The 16,278-nt window shown below is 38.4% G+C and overlaps 2 long non-coding RNA genes across 2 annotated transcripts; both read right to left on the bottom strand.

The window, feature by feature from the left end:
• Window positions 1–8,266: 8,266 nt before the first annotated feature.
• LOC137477342 (uncharacterized) lies at window positions 8,267–10,761 on the bottom strand. The gene is made up of 2 exons (XR_011000945.1): window positions 10,481–10,761; window positions 8,267–10,295 (listed from the first exon to the last, which is right to left on the bottom strand). It is a non-coding gene; the product is annotated as an uncharacterized lncRNA (long non-coding RNA).
• Window positions 10,762–12,944: 2,183 nt separating this feature from the next.
• On the bottom strand, window positions 12,945–15,550 carry LOC137477358 (uncharacterized). Its single transcript, XR_011000952.1, has 2 exons — window positions 14,701–15,550; window positions 12,945–14,602 (listed from the first exon to the last, which is right to left on the bottom strand). It is a non-coding gene; the product is annotated as an uncharacterized lncRNA (long non-coding RNA).
• Between the last annotated feature and the right edge of the window lie 728 nt (window positions 15,551–16,278).

The raw sequence follows: 16,278 nt of genomic DNA, 5'->3' as shown, positions 1-16,278 counted from the left end.
GGGATATTTGTTGCTGTTGTTTTCACCAGGAAACAACTCCATTCAGCATGTAAGTGCTTTAGCAGACACTGACTGTAATGGACTGTAGTTACTGGGGGATAAACCTTGTGGTTACCATAGAGACCCCTTTGCTGTAGTAAATTAACATTCCCTGAGTCAGGAGTGCATCACAGAGTGTATAAAGACCAGGGCTGCTATGCTTTCTTCCCTGTATTATAATTTCTTAGATGAATCAGTAGACAGACAAAGTTCAAGGTTCACAGGAGAGCTGAGCAGTTGTACCAAGGGAGCACATTAATTACCAGTCTGCTCAGCAACACTCTCCCATGGGTACTTTAGCCTTTAATTAGTACCTCAGGTAATGCTGGTGCTGGGGTTTGTTACTGTGGGGTAAGCAGGCAACACAATAAAAACCCGCTGAAAGAAACCTGTAAACTGAATTTATGAAATAACAATCCAGACTGCTTCCATGGAATCAGTAAATCAATCTGACAGAAATCACTATGCACAATGCTCTCAGAATTAGGGACACATTCCCACAAAAGTATTTGAGTCTGATTCATTACATTAGTCTTATGAGGGATGGCTTTGGTCTGTAAATTCACCCTATTTGTGCTTAATGCTGTACATGGAGTGAAAAATCCAATAGAGATTTTAGGAACACACAATTGTGCTACAGCATTAAAAGAATATGATTAAAGCCACATGCACTTATAATGATTAATTATTAAGTTGAGATTGTCATAAGATCCTCCCCACCTGGAAAATAAAACCACCAAAAATGAAAAAACACGCAAAAACCCAGAGGAAAATTATACTGTTTTTAGGACTACAGGTGTGAGCAACTGGTGCAGTTATTATGTCAGGCCACATACAAAAAATATTTCAGAGAGTGTAAACATAAGCTCATATGCACTACAACTCTGGGTATGTTACTGCATTGTGTGACATTAAAAGGTGAAACACACACTCGGGAGATAAATGTGATAAGTGTTATGCTTTTCCCAGCGTGCAGAGCTGAGAAAATATGTCAACTTTGCTAAATTCTGTACATTCTGCCTGGCTTCTGTTTTACAATGCCACCTCACGCTGGTTGGGATTGGATAATGAATGTAGTATATTCAGTCAATTTTTAAAATTTGGCTTTATTTTTTTCTATCCATGTCTGCTCCTCTTATGCTGTGAATGCACCATGAGCCCCCTGGGAACAGACATGGGCCAGAGTTACTGTTGGATGTACAAAGTCACCTCCTGTGCCAAGAGTTCTTTACCTCCAGCATTGTTTGCCACATAGGTCACACAGGTGTAAATTTCAAACATTACAGACCAACAGAGATGAAAGGGAGGAGTAAGTCTGGGGAGGAAAATACTTTGAGAAAAAAAAAGGAGATGCAGGCAAACCATGGTATGGAAAGGCAGTGAGGAGATTTAGCTGTGACACTGCGCTGGTCTCTGCTTTGATCAGAAGGAACCATCTTTGTGAGGATGAGGGGTATTTTTTTTGAGCCAGGCTTGCTTCCTAAACTGTGGTGACACATTGTCACTGGGTTACTCTGTTGTACTTTCTGTCCAGGAGGTGCTGGATGTGCACAGCTGCCAGGATTAGGTAGCAGTAGTGGTTTGTAACCAAAACTACAACAAACACTTGGAAAATTTGAAATGAGAAATAAGAAGCCACTCTGAAAAGTCTGCCCAGAACCTGTGCCTGTCCACTTGGTCCCCAGGCAAGCAGGGAGGCTGGGTGGACAATGGGACCCTCAAGAGTACCTGCAAGTAGGGCCATAGTTTATAGTTTTATAATCCATGTTCTGAAACCGGGTGCCTTAAAGCAATGCCTGTGTTGCTATTTTCTTTTTCTGCCAGGTACTAAAATTTCATTGCTTCTACACTGTTTAATAAAAAAGTATAATATAAAAACTAATATCAATAATATTAATATAAATTTTTGAATGTTGCACTGTGGGTCAGAAGAACAAATTGATTGCAGTTCAGAAATAATCTTTGATTTCTTTCCCTCCTTTCAAAAAAACAGAAATATTTGGGTTTATACTGAATTTGTTCAGTAAACAGTTTTGTATGATAACCATGTAAATCCATTGTGTACTTTAAGAAGGGGTGAATTCATTATTTTGTTGCTTTTGCAACCAGAAGCAACATTTTTTCTGAAATTTCTGCCCGAGACAGCACTGAATTTGAGTCTGAATTGAGACACATGTACATCTTGAAAAAGTTATGGTGGTCTTTAAGTTAAATAATTACATTTTTTTTGCTTTCTGAAGAAATTCCGTGCTATTGGACTACTGCAAATTTTGTAGTGGCTTCAGAGCTTTTGGTTACTATTTCCTGCTGACAATCTCTTTCTGATTTTACCCTAAAAGTGGCTCTTAGTGACATATACCTGGTCAGCTGCTCTTTCTGTCTGTGTATAATGCTGGGGCTTGGAAATTCAGGTTCAGCAGAAGGGACTGCCCTTCGAAACACAGCGCTTTCAGCATCTGCTGCTCAGTGGCTCAGAAAGAGCACTGACAACAGCTGGGCTTGGAGTTCTTGCCTTTTTGCTTAAAAAAAACCTGCTGCAGTAGATGCAACACAAGGAGAAGGAAGATTTCAGTCTGCCCCCTGAGCTTTGCAGCTTTATTTAACCATGTTCTTCAGTTTCTTCCATTTGAGAGGGTTTGGTGGGGAGACACAGATTAACATGGCTATTTATTTTTATGTCTATTTACTTGTAGATTTTCCTACAGAGAGGGTAGGGATGGTAGCCTACAGCAAACTCTGGTCTCATAAAACAGACAATATACTACCTTAGCAGTAGGAGGGCAAATTCCAGCTATCAGTAGCAAGGGATTTTTATTTTAGTTTTGTCAGGGAGAATGGGAAAATAAAAATGTTTTTCTTCCTTAGATGATAATATATCTTATAGTAATTTTTGTAGGCTGTAGGACTATAGGTGCAGAGCTAAGTTCTTTTATGGGGCCTTATCTCCTTGTAACCTTTTAGTTAAATGCAAGGTGATGTTTGGTTTCTCCTCCTTAAACTTTTTGGCTAAATATTTCTCAAACCTCCAGTGGCTGTCTCAGCACCACACTGCCTGTATCTGTAAAACCAGCTCATAAAGATGAGGAGCATCCCCAAAGAGTTTGTTTGGCTCATTTTAATTTGTTTATATTTGGAATACATAAAATTCAGTTGTGTAATTCACAGCAATTCCAAAATGAATGAGGGAAATCTCATTTGCACTTTCCCCACGTGCATGTCCAGTAGAAAGCAACCTCTGTAAAAAACACAATACTGCTTTTATTCATCCACAATGTAGCAAAATAAAATTGTTAAAAAGGGGAGATGTGAAAAATTAAACGTTGTCAATGTGCTACTGGTACCTAGTTTGGTTTTTACTTTTTGGTAATTTAGAACACGACCCTTCACAGCTCCTACTGGAGTCCATTAAGTTTTGGGCATGGATTAATTGCTTCTGACAACCAAAATTTTGATGAAATGTTCACAGCCAGTGAATTGGGTTTTGCAATGGTATTTTCAAAACATGGATATAGAAATAAGCCTGCAAACACTGGCAAAATTAAAAATTACTTAATTTGGCCAACAGAGCACAAGCAACCAAATGTCTTTAAAGTTGTAGAGAAATGTTTGTTTTCATTTTCACAAGTTTCACTTGTTTTCGTGTAGGATCAAAATGAGCTAACAAATAACAACGGCTCCCACAAGAAACAAGAACAAAAGAGAAACAAATCCTTCCTCAACATAAAACACAGCTCCCCCTCCTCTGTCTCTTGACTCTGGCACACCTCAATATTTTGTTTCAACCAGTGAATAAAATGCCTTCTGTTTATTGTACCTATATAGAGAGTGCCTGTATGTGCAATTATATTTACACAAACACATATGATTAGTTGTACATGTAGGCATGAGTATGTAGATAAATCTAATATTTTAGCATTACTAGCAACCTAACTGGGTGTTAATTTCAGTAGTAGGCAGCTTAATATCTGAGGGTTTTGAGAAGTAACATTTTCCACTTTTTTTTTTTTTTTTTTTTTTACCATTATTATTTTGCCCTGATTTACTGGGCAAGTTGCACGAGTGGTGTAGTGGGTCATGGGGATTTACTGTTTGAAAATAGAAGTTCAGTGGGTCTGAGATTGGATTCAGGCATGGATTGAAACCAAAACATCCTGAAAGGTGATGATTCAGAATTCTGTCCTGGTCTTGATTTCTACTGTCTGAAACTCAGGACAAAAGTCTGTCTGACCTCTAGCAGCTTCAGTCACAGGAGCACACACATATTTCTCTTAGCTGTATTTGTAATGGACCAAAACCTCCTGTGTGGCAAGGGAAAGCTTCCTAAATCCCAGAACAGATAAAACTGTTACTGCAGTGTATCCCACAGGATTTTCCACAGGGTCTTCCTGTATTCACAAGCAGCCATCTGATGATGTTTTGGAAAAAAAAAAAACCAGACTGGAAAGTCTCCTTTGTGAAGAAAGGAAGGTGTGAATATCACCAGGGGAATGGGGTGGGAGGAGACAGGAACACCTGCACCGGCCTTTTCTTTTTCTCTCTTCCCACTGTCAGCACTTTCCTGGAGGAGGAATCACAGTGCCTGAGAAATTTAGATAATAATGAGGATACTATGGAAAAGCATCCAGACTTGTAAAAGCTGACAGCAAAAATATGTAGAAGGTTGAGAAGCAGGTGAACAGCAGCTTGAATAGCTGTGTAACAGTGAAAACTAAATGCAGCTCTAAGAAATAGTTTGGGACTTGAAAACTGGGAGAAAATTTGAGATTTTAATATAAAAATTGGTTGGGTTTTTTTAAGATAAGGAAGCTTAAAAAGGAAAAATAAAAAAAAATCATAGAGAAAATTTTCCTGAGCCCATCTGGAGCATAAGTGGGAGAGGGAGCAGTGAGGTGGGTAAGATGGAGATTAGTGTGGTGGGTTTGGCATTTTTCTGAAGCAAAACAGATTCTTTAATGTCAAGAGTCAAGATTATTAAGTGTTCAGGAAGCTGTTGAAGACGAGAGCAGTGAGAGCAATATGAAGAGTGTTTGGTGAATTGCATGAAAATATGAGTTTTAAAGAACAGATCTTCTGGGAGGCTGTTACAATTAAAATGGAGGACAAGAAGTTGGCTGAAATGTGTACTCTCCTTTTTTTCTGTGTGTAACACATTATTGCTGATTCCTGTGGAACATTGCAAGGTGTGAGAAAATAATTCTTATTTTTTCAGTCCATATGTGGTCATAATCCAGTTCCTAAGGGACATTTTCATGATATGATGCACCTTAGCAGCTTACACTGTAGAAGAATTCAGATCTATACTGGCTTCAAGATACTCACACCATCTTGTTGGAGTGAGGATGTAGATTTAAAATGTTCCTCCCTTGATGTCTCCAGTCACATTGGTCACATTCTTGCTAAATTCTGTATCACTCTTTTCTAAACTTCAGTGCTGTACAACATTGGTACTGCTGTTCTGTCCTACTCCATCTGTCCTTTCACTCCATCTGAGGTATTTAGCTTCAGTGTACAGAGGATTTGGCTTCTCACCACCTGCCAACTTTTCCCCAGGAGCCATAGGTGTTTTGCTCTTCCCTGCTGCTTTTCATGCTCCACAGAAAAGCACAGGGAAGAGCTTTTTGAGCCAGTCTTTGGAGTAATGGCCATGTTAAAAACGCCCCTCCGTGAAGCATGAAAGACAAGAGAGAGCACCAGTGCAGCCCCAAGAGACAGATGGGAAAGAAGCTGACTTTGTGAAAATCAGGAACCTGATCAGCAGCCAGGCTGTGAGCTGGCCCACCTTACTGTAACAAACTCCACCTGGCCACACAGAACAGCTCAGAACAGCCCTCAAGCTGCTCAGCTTGGAGGGAGCAGCAGCTGGAGCTCCCTGGGAAGCCGAGGCAGAGCCTGTGTGACCACACTGGGAGCAATTTCCCTCCCACCTGTGCCCCACAAGGACATTCACTGTGGAATGGTGGAGCTGATTCATGCCCATTGTCTGTGGATGTGCCACCCTTCTTCACAGCAAATCATCTCACTCAGATGAGAAAAGTCTAGTAGAGTGCCAAAATCTCTCTTGTCTTTACTATTCTTAGTACCACAGAGTAGTTACAAGATTTTCCAACAGTCTGTATAGATGATATAACTATACTTAATTTGGGCTTTTTTGTGATCACATGTTAATTGGATAAGCTAAAAAACCCCACAAAAGTACAAAACAAAAGGAGGCCATCTTATTGATATTGAAATATCTTGTTCTGTTTGCTTAGCAATGAGATCAAAACTTTGGCTAGTGGAATGGCCATTTTGAAACAGAAATCTCTATTCAAATCAATAAATTATAACAAGAGTACTCTCTAACTTCTCATACTCAAGTATTTTTTACAACTCTTAAATTGAGTTGCCTGTGTCCACAGTAATGTGTTTTATTGTTTATGAAATTCAAAGTGTGTGTCACCTTAGTCCAGAAAATGCTATGGACTCCTCACTAAAAAAAAAACCTGAATTAGTAAAAAGCAGAAGCTCCTTCCTCCTTTTCCTCCTTTTCCTCCTTTTCCTCCTTTTCCTCCTTTTCCTCCTTTTCCTCCTTTTCCTCCTTTTCCTCCTTTTCCTCCTTTTCCTCCTTTTCCTCCTTCTCCTCCTTCTCCTCCTTCTCCTCCTTCTCCTCCTTCTCCTCCTTCTCCTCCTTCTCCTTTTCCTCCTTTTTTTCCTCCTTCTCCTCCTTCTCCTCCTTCTCCTCCTTCTCCTCCTTCTCCTCCTTCTCCTCCTTCTCTTCCTTTCTTTCTTCTTCTGTTTCTTTCTATCCTAACCAAACTGAAATCACTAGCCAGAGAAAAACAAATTTTAAGAAAGGAATAGCAACAAGAATGGTTGATGTAGAAAACCTTTATTTCCTTTTCATGCGTGAAAAGCATGATAAATACTACTAGCATAATGTTTTGTGGCACACTCATTTGTTGTCTTCATGGACTCTCATTCTATTCCTTTGGTTTGTATCTTTCAGAACACCTTGAGACTAATTACTATAAGTAAATATTACAGTATGTGAATTTCTTCTGTAATAGAGGATTTCTCTAAGTTTGCACACTGGCTGCAGCACAATAAATGCATTTTTAAACTGCCATGGAGAAATGAGGTCAGCTGTCAATATCTTATGAAAATAATGACTTATATGCACAGGTCTTACTGCATTAATTAAGATAACACAGGGATGTGATTGTAAACTCTTTAGATACATGTTGCCTTCTAACAGCTTCTCATCTGAGAAACTGATTGGTAGATTATTCTAAACATAATGTCAAGGTTTTTAATCAAAACATTTTCCCTCTTCAGAAGAAAACAATATAATGGCATTAGCAACAGTATTTGAATTAGACCTGTAGATAGAAGGATGTTGCAGAAAAAGGTTGGGAAAAGGTAATAACAGGCCTAGCAAGTGGAGGTACAGGACTGGCAAGGAACAATGGATTAAATTATAGCATAGAAGGAAAGCTATTCTCTTTAATCAGTAGTGGGTGACCCTCTGTAAACCTCCTGTATCCAGCACAATTTCAAACTCATGTCATGTCTCTGAGACTTTCCCCATGGAGAGAAAAAACATATTTTTGGCTACCACAACAGAAGAGTTGTTTTAACAGAGTCAGCAGGCTGGTGAGTGTGGCTCTGCAGAATGCCAGGGAGTCAGAAAGCTTTGCCCATGAAAGCTGGAGGGAGAGGCTAGGGAAGCATGAGGCAGAGTGCTGAATGGATATGTCAGAGCCAGACTTATACAGGTATGGACATTTATGGGTGTTTATGCAAAATAAAAGGGATTACTGGAATTGCATACATGCTGGAAGCACTGTGTGTTAACTCCTGGCTGGCTCAGTGCTGGCTCCTGAGGAGTGATGGATAGGACTCCAGACTTTGACACCTTTGATCTGTCTCAGTCCAAGGTGACTGACTTGTACCAGCTCCCTACAGAGAGCAAAAGGCTGAAAGGCTGGGTTGTGTGTTCAGCAGCAGATGGAAGATATAAAAGTCTTCTCTATCACTAGGAAGGAGTGTTCCTCTGCTTTATCCAAATGCAATTGATATAAGAGCTCCCATGGGTTCTCTGTCACTGGACAGAACTGCAAACTGTCATTTCAGCAGGTACATGCAGCCTGGTATTAATTATTTTATTTTATTTTATTTTATTTTATTTTATTTTATTTTATTTTATTTTATTTTATTTATTTTATTTTATTTTATTTTATTTTATTTATTTTTGTTGTTGTCCATAGCAGCATTCAGGACTGGCTTTATGATTTCTGACTTAGGATCCTAACTAAGTTTCCAGAATTGGAAGTGGTCAAATTACATCTCCTCTAGCCCATGCACAGAGGGAAAGGAATCCAGTGTGCCCTGCCCACAGTACAATTTTAAATAGAAATCCTTTTCTCCATGGGTAGTATGGACTCCCAGAGCAGATACTGAAAACTCATGCTTGCTGGGGTTAACCTGAGCATTTGCACAGGAAGGAATAAAGCTATTGCCAAGTGGTTTGTGGAAATCCCTCCAGAACATGGTGAGATTGTACTGCTGTCCTTCTGCTAAAACCTTTGTATTCCAAGCACAGGAATTGTAATTTCAATTAACTGGAAACACAAGACAGTGGTTCATGGAATGTGAGTGGCTGTTGAGCAATGCAGCCTGCTGTAATCACTTCAGATCTCTCTTCCAGTCTCTGCACCCTCTTGTGGTTCCAAATGCTGCCCAAGGAAAGTGCACCAACACTCAAACTGCAGTTTGGGGTGTCTGTTGCTGCCTGTGCTCCAGTCTTTCAGCTGTGGTCTCAGTCCTTGATAGGAGACAGAAACCCTGGGGGCTCAAAGAGACACTCAGCCTGTCCTCCAGGTGACTGTGGAACAGAATATTTCTAGGAACAAGGTCAAGCTGGAGAGGAAACATTTCTGTCAGCTCTTTACATGCCCCAAAGAAGCCACATATCCTCATTCTTCCACACTGCAAGCAAGGAGAAAAGAGGCAAATACATAAGATAATCAAACTGGTTTGATTAGCTGCAGGATGAGAAGGAGATAGATAAGACACATTATCATTTCTATTTTAAAAAAGTTTGAAGAATTTGCAAACTTAGGGTATGGGGTGACACCTGGAAAAAGAAATCATGATCCCTCTGTTTTTCCCATACCTCTAAGGTGACTGGAAATGGTTGCAACCACTGAGGTTACCATATTCCATATACCAATAATTGAAAATTTCATTTAAATCTGAAGCTGGCTCAGAATGTTTAATATGAGAAAGTGTGTTTTGTTGTCAGTTATAGTATTTTAGTGCTTTTTACATAAACAACTTCCTTAGTTTTAAAATAAACTTGCCCAGATACCAAAATGTTGTCTTCTCCTGTGATATCTGAGGATGCAGTTCTTGTTCTAAACTTCAGTTCCTGGCAGCAATGCTTTTACAGCCATCTGGCACAGTACACATCTGCCCTTCTATAACATTTATCATAAAAAACGCCTCCAAGAAAGCTCTGGAGGGATTTATTGCTGAATAATAAGTATTTCTTAAGAGAGGGAGTGGAAGTATAATCAGAAGTAGAAACACTTGAAGCAAGATCTCTAAAATATACTGTTTCTCACTGTAATCTCATTTAGGAAAGCATCTGAAGTATATGCTTGAATCTTAGTAACTACACAAGCAATAAACACATTTTCTAAGAAAGAAGAATTGGCTCATGTACTTAAAATGTGGTTAATATTTTGAAGAACCATGTTCTGTATTAGATCAGTGATAGAAATTATGATAATATGACAACTCTGTTTTACAGATTCTTTCCTTCCCTGTCAGTCTATGACTTTAATTATACTATCTTTTTGTGTTTCACCTCTTTCTTCAAATTGCATGGATTACCCCTAGGACACAGGAGAATCTTATTGGGCAAGGAGAAAAGCCTTGTCACAAAGAAAAATGTGCTGCTCTTTTAAAATATTAGTCTGGAAAAAGATGATTTAGACCGTTTGAATTATTTTCTTAGCTCTCTATTTTCTTATTTATGTTTACTTCATTTATATATATATTATTTATTGGCTTCTTAAGTTACAGTAATTGCTTTAAGACATTCATTAAGATAGATGTAGTAGGAAATGTATATAAAATGGTTTTCCAAAGTGGGTAGCAAAATGTCCAAATATTGTTTCAAATAAGAAGTAAAATATCTAAAGCCATGCCATAAATGCTGCATTAAAAGTGAGCTTTCTTCAAACCTTTTGGCATAACACCATCACAACATCCTGCCAGAAACAAATGGAACAATTAGACCTGATTTGAAGCATCATAGCAGACAGACCTGGGAATTGGGTAGAAATTCTCTGTCCAACAGATTTCCTGTAACTCCACAATACAATTATGTGTGATTAAAAGGATTATTCCCTGGACCAGGTGTATTTGGTAGCATGTGGTGAGGTCTGAAGGCTACCTGCCATAAAATTGCTACTTTTGGCCAGTTTCTATTATAGTAAATGTTCCCAAATCTGGAATATCTAGAAGATTGAAGGTGCCTTCCAATTCCCCCAGTGACTCATGATGTTGTCTAGCACACTAGCCTTGCTAAATGATGTTTGCTTTGTTTTAACAAGGAGATTCTCCAGGAACTTTGCTGTGAAAGCTACTGGTTGTTTTCTTCTAGTTTATTCTTATTCCTGTAGATAAGCAGTATTTCTCTGTGTCTTCAAATAAGTTGATGGGGCAGGGTGGGCACTTTAGAGATTTGTAAACAAGAACATGTGTGACAACTGTATGTTAGCATGACATCTTTATTTTCATATGATCTGCTTTCCCTTCCTGTGTGAACTGCAGTCTTTACTGTGTTTGCTTTTTTGCTTTGTTCTGAATGTCACCACGTACCATGAACACTCCTTGGGTGTCACTCCATGGGGGTCATGCAATTAGACTGTAATTGAGCAGCTGCAAATCCATGGGAGGCTGTAGGGATACTCTCTGAAAATGTGTTAGAACAAACCAATGGACAGTAGTTTCCCTTGACTGGAAATTGCTTTGTATTGATTTGAGCAATAATCCATGCCACGACACATATCAAGGACATTGGAGCTGATGCCAGTCATTAACAAGCTCCAGATTCCTGGTAGGATTATTTTATATTCCATGTGAGACTACAGAGAAGTAATATGAGATCACTTTTTGTTAAAATTTCCTATGAAAATCAGACCATTGTTCTTCTTTTTCTTTGGTTGGTTTTTTTTAAGGATAACTACTTCAGTAAAAAAAATATTGTTTTCCCCACATGTAAAACTAGTTTCAGAGGAAATTTTCAATTATCAATACATTCAAATGGTGTTACACTGGATTTGCATGGATTTAAATGAAATCAGAAACCTTCCAAAATATCAACTCATCTTTGCTCTCAGAGCTTGCTTTAAAGGTGTTGACAGTGGCCTGTAAGAAGGTAAAGAATTATGGTTACATTAAAGATGTCATGATAACTTTTCATTTCCCCTTCAGTATTTTTAATAATCTGAAAATATTTTATGGGTGTTTTATGAGCTACCCATTACAGACGTGAAATAAACTTGTCCTAATCCCAATTTATAGAAATAAACACAGTTATTTCCACAAATAAACAGTAAACAAGTTTGTACTGTTAGCAAATCCAACCTTGTGAAGCAAAATTTTGCTCCAGGACAACTCTAGATGACCATAATCAGTGGAAAACTTGTTCTGGTGTTTGAGAAACTAACATCTCAATCATTCAAGTACTACCAGGAAGAATTGCTAAGGCTTGCTACTTCATTACTGCAGGCACCTCTAGTAATGGTAATGCAGGACAGGACACCTGGAATACACTGATCACAGAAATACAGAGCCACTCTCACAAGAAAATAGCTCGAGTGAGCAAGGACAAGTGGAAGGAATGGCTTGATAATCCTGACCTACCAGTCTCAGAAATAATAAATCTGATTTTGCACTCCGGTGTGCAAAATTGGCACAAATATCAGCTCACGTCTTTAAAAAGTCTTCATAACATGCAAGTCCCCATTAGTCCTCTCTGAGGAAAAGGCAAAGCTAAAATATATTTGCCTACATTTATTATTATTATTATTATTATTATTATTATTATTATTATTAATTTATCTATTATTATTATTATTATTATTATTATTATTATTATTATTATTATTATTATTATTGTTTCATTTACAGAATTTATGCTGACCAGCATATATTTCCTGTGAAGTGTGCAGGTTATCTACATGCACACACTGAGGGAGGATTTTCCCCAAGGAATTATATAAAGTTGTATTGTCTGAAAACAGAGGTAGTTATCTCTTACACTACTGAGTAGTTTCACATGAGCCAGCAACACAGATTAGGTGACATTTTAGCCCCTTAGCACAGGCATAGGAAAGGGACACATCTCTTAAGTCATGGATCACACCAGCACATCATTTCACTTGCTTAAATACCTGAAGCCAAGGTCAAGATACACCAGTGTTATCCAAACCTTACTAACAACAATGTTGAAAACACTTTGCCAGGACTCTGCTTCAAAACATTTCCAGCATATTTCTGCCTAGAATAGCTTCCTCTGTCTCATTTATCTGTTTAACACCCTCTGCTCATTTCTTTCCTGTCAGATCTTGTGAAGCCTTTAGTATTCTTGTGGTATCAGGATCTGGACATCAGCTTCCATGCAGCTTAAAGATAATAATAATAATAATAATAATAATAATAATAATAATAATAATAACAACAATAACAACTGTTATTATTATCATTGTTGTTGTTGCTGTTGATGTTATTATTATTGTTGTTGTTATATTATTATTATTTATTATTATTATTATTATTATTATTATTATTATTATTATTATATTGTAATGTTATTTCTTAATAATAATAGTATGTCCTTTTCTGCAGACCTACCTTCCCCTACCGTTGGTGCCTAGTTAGCAAAACATAATCTGTTATTAACCCATCTTCTTGTTTTAATTAAGCTTCCAGGGAGGTTTTATTCCTCTGCCTGTGATGATCTTTGGTGCCCTAAATTTAATTTCTTTTTATAATCCCTACAGCAGCAAGTAGCACAGAGGAGTTTTAACTAACAAAAAAATGTTGGAACCATGGAAGCAACAAGAACTTGGCAGAAACACACATGGACTAAGATAAATTATCACATTTAAAAACAAACAGGCAGGCACTATAAACCTTAGTAAGGCTGTGACCAGTGCTGGCTTTCCACTGCAGATCATTGCTGGCTTTGAGAAGAGGGATGAGGGGTGGGAAGGCAGAAGTAAGAGCAATGTGGTTGCTTCTGTCTGTTCTCTTTCTTCCTTCTCAGCAATCCAAGCCATCAGGTGTTGCAGACCCCACTGCAGCCATCCCTTCCTGCAGGAACAGGCATAGGCAAGCAGAATGCTGCTTTTTCTTTTATTCAGGCTCAAAAAGTCAGAAGACTGCTGGAGCCCTGAACTAGCCTGTAGAATCAAGTGGTCAGGGAAGAGACAATAGAGATCCATCCCAGCTTCTGATTTCAATCTTGATTCTTTCCTCTGCAAATCAGGATGGAATATCATTTCAAAATATGCAAAGCTGTTGCTTTGGAACGATGTCTTCACATCTGCTTTTGGATGGGAAATTTAGTAAATAAATCCGAAGACAGAACTGAAAAATGGGAATCCCTAATTCAACTACTCTTAGCTTTGCCACTGTACTTCAGTAGTGTAAGACAATTAGAAAATATGGCTTATTGCACTTAGAAATATGGGTTATACAGTGTGAATTTTGTCCTGGTGTTCAGGGTCACAACACTGAATTTTACTTAAATATTTCAGGTACTGTTGTATTCCTCTTCTTTTACCCAAAGGCATTCATTGAACCAAGGTGGTGTCACATTTTTAGCATTGCCCTTTAGAAGCTGAATGAACTTTAAAAGCAGCTTTTTATTTCCTCACTGAAGCTAAATAGGCTACCTACTGAAATTTTAGACCACTTAAAATTGGCTCCTAGATAAACCTTTTATTTATTACTTATATATTAGTTATTTATATTGTAGAATACAACTGTGTGAGTATGACTTTAGGAAAAAACTGCATTCCAATCATAAAATTATTTCTCAAGCTCAGGCAAAGACTCACAGCAAAAGAAAGCTTTTGTGTTTATCAGGTAACACACCCAAATTTAAAAGCAAACATCAGTTTCTCTAGAAGTGAGGTGCATGACTGTCTTTGAGAGAAAGATCATCCTACACTCCCGGCGAGATGTTCTTTTTTTTTGTAATTGACAGTAAGAGCAAATGCTGGAGTAGGTGGTGACATGAAACAAGGGGGCTGACACTGGGAGGAGGGAGCAGTGGTTGTTTACTGGGGCTAGAAACGCTCGTACGAGGTGCAAACCTCATCTAACAGTAGGAATACTTGCTACATTAACAAGATTTACTGACAGACTCCATCTGTGCCTTCCCACCAAACAAGGTCACTCAGTCAGATCCTAAGAAGCCTAACGAGCAAAGTTGCCAAGTCTCTGGAGTGATAATGGAGGTTTGCTCTGACTTACACCTCAGGCACTTGCAATATTTTTAGTACTGGAAAATAAAATAGGGTAGAGGAAAAAAGGTCATAATTTTTATCAAACTAGTCCACCTTGACAAATATCAGTGTGCGTGCCTGTGCATGAACATACCTGGGTATTTTTTCTTTCTTTTCCTGGTGATTTGCAGTTTACTTTACTCTTGAGGCACTCCAGTGCCTTCATCTTGGCCATTCATCTCACGTCTGCACATCTTGGTTATGGAAACATTTGTGTGGTGGCACCATGCCTGTTCCTTACAAAAGGCTGTATCAGCAGTGTGTGCGGTGGTTACAGAGTTGAGGGAGAGGCCTTAGCCATGGATTTTTGATGTTCATCAATTTTCTGCCTGGAGTTTCTGTGATACAGTCTGGTCAACTTACAGGAAATATTGTGGTAAGGGACAAAAATAAATTTAGAGCATTGCATGGGCCCAAACCTCTGCTAAGAACTTTTAGTATTCACAGCTGATTTATTCCTATGGACAAGCTGATAGTTAAACCAAAACAACTGAACCCCAAGTACCCCGAACCCCTTGTTTGATCTAGGATCTATTCATGTTTATCTGCTTTTGATAGGAATATCTGGTCCAGAGTGCATTTCTAGTGTATGTTTGTAATTCATCTTTTGCACTGCCTGCAAAGAACTAAGCCCTTATTTGACTTCTCAGTGAGTAAAAGAATTCTTGTCTAACTCTGCAAGCTAGGATTAAGGAGACCAAAACCAACATGGTAAAACAATGGAATAAAAAGAGAAATTTAGAAGGACCATCAGTGAAATTTCTCAGTGCCACCCTTTAGTGTGGGATGGAATGTTTCTGGAATGAAATAGTGCTTCTTGTGGTGAGTGGTGTGTTGTAATCTATGGTTATCAGAGTCATAGTATGGAGATGTGGAGCAAATCTGGTGGAAATGGCTCTACCCTGCAGAATCTATTCTGTGTCACCTTCTGACAGGATTCTGTTCTGTCCTAATATCTCACACACAAAACTCTTCTTCACAGGATGGGGAGATACATTTTCTCTTGTGTGCCTGCACATAGGAAGACACACAACAGGACATTACCAAATTTTACACCTGGTGATCAGAATAAAGTATTAATTTAAAAGTTCTAGGGGATAAGCTTCAAGGAAAATGCACATGCACAAGTGAATATCTCAATATTCTGGAGGAAAATGTCTCTACAATTGTCAAGGGACTCTGCACAGTGACACTGGCACTCAGTTGCCTTGTAAAATACAATTGTAAGAGATGTCTTACTACAGTGATATAACATCAATGACTCTGGTAGAAGATCTACAAGTGGAAAATACATGACAATTTTAATTCTGAGTTGAAGAATACTCAAAGATTATGAATTACATTTTTATTTATTGCTTAACTTATAAAGACACTATAGTTCAGGCTCTGCAAATATCCATTCACCAGCAGTGAGTGCAGACTGGAAATCCAGAACTTGGTGTTAAGCCCAGGGCTCTTTGGGATCTCTGTCCAAACTTCCAGTGTAGGATGTCCTGGATTGCCCACAGCTTTCAAATGGCAGTTGAAGTTTGCTGTAAACAGTGCCAAGGCTTTTTTAGCAATACTCATACTTCTAAATTGCCAGTTACAAGTGGTGGGTAATTAGTTGAGCAATATGAGCTATATGGAGGTAGGAATTGATGTTTTCCCCCTTATTCTCAGGTTTTCCTGC

Source organism: Anomalospiza imberbis, chromosome 7 (genome assembly GCF_031753505.1).
Source record: "Anomalospiza imberbis isolate Cuckoo-Finch-1a 21T00152 chromosome 7, ASM3175350v1, whole genome shotgun sequence".
Classification (NCBI taxonomy): Eukaryota; Metazoa; Chordata; class Aves; order Passeriformes; family Viduidae; genus Anomalospiza; species Anomalospiza imberbis.
Note: the sequence above shows the minus strand (reverse complement) of the source record. Positions and strands in the feature narration are given on the sequence as shown.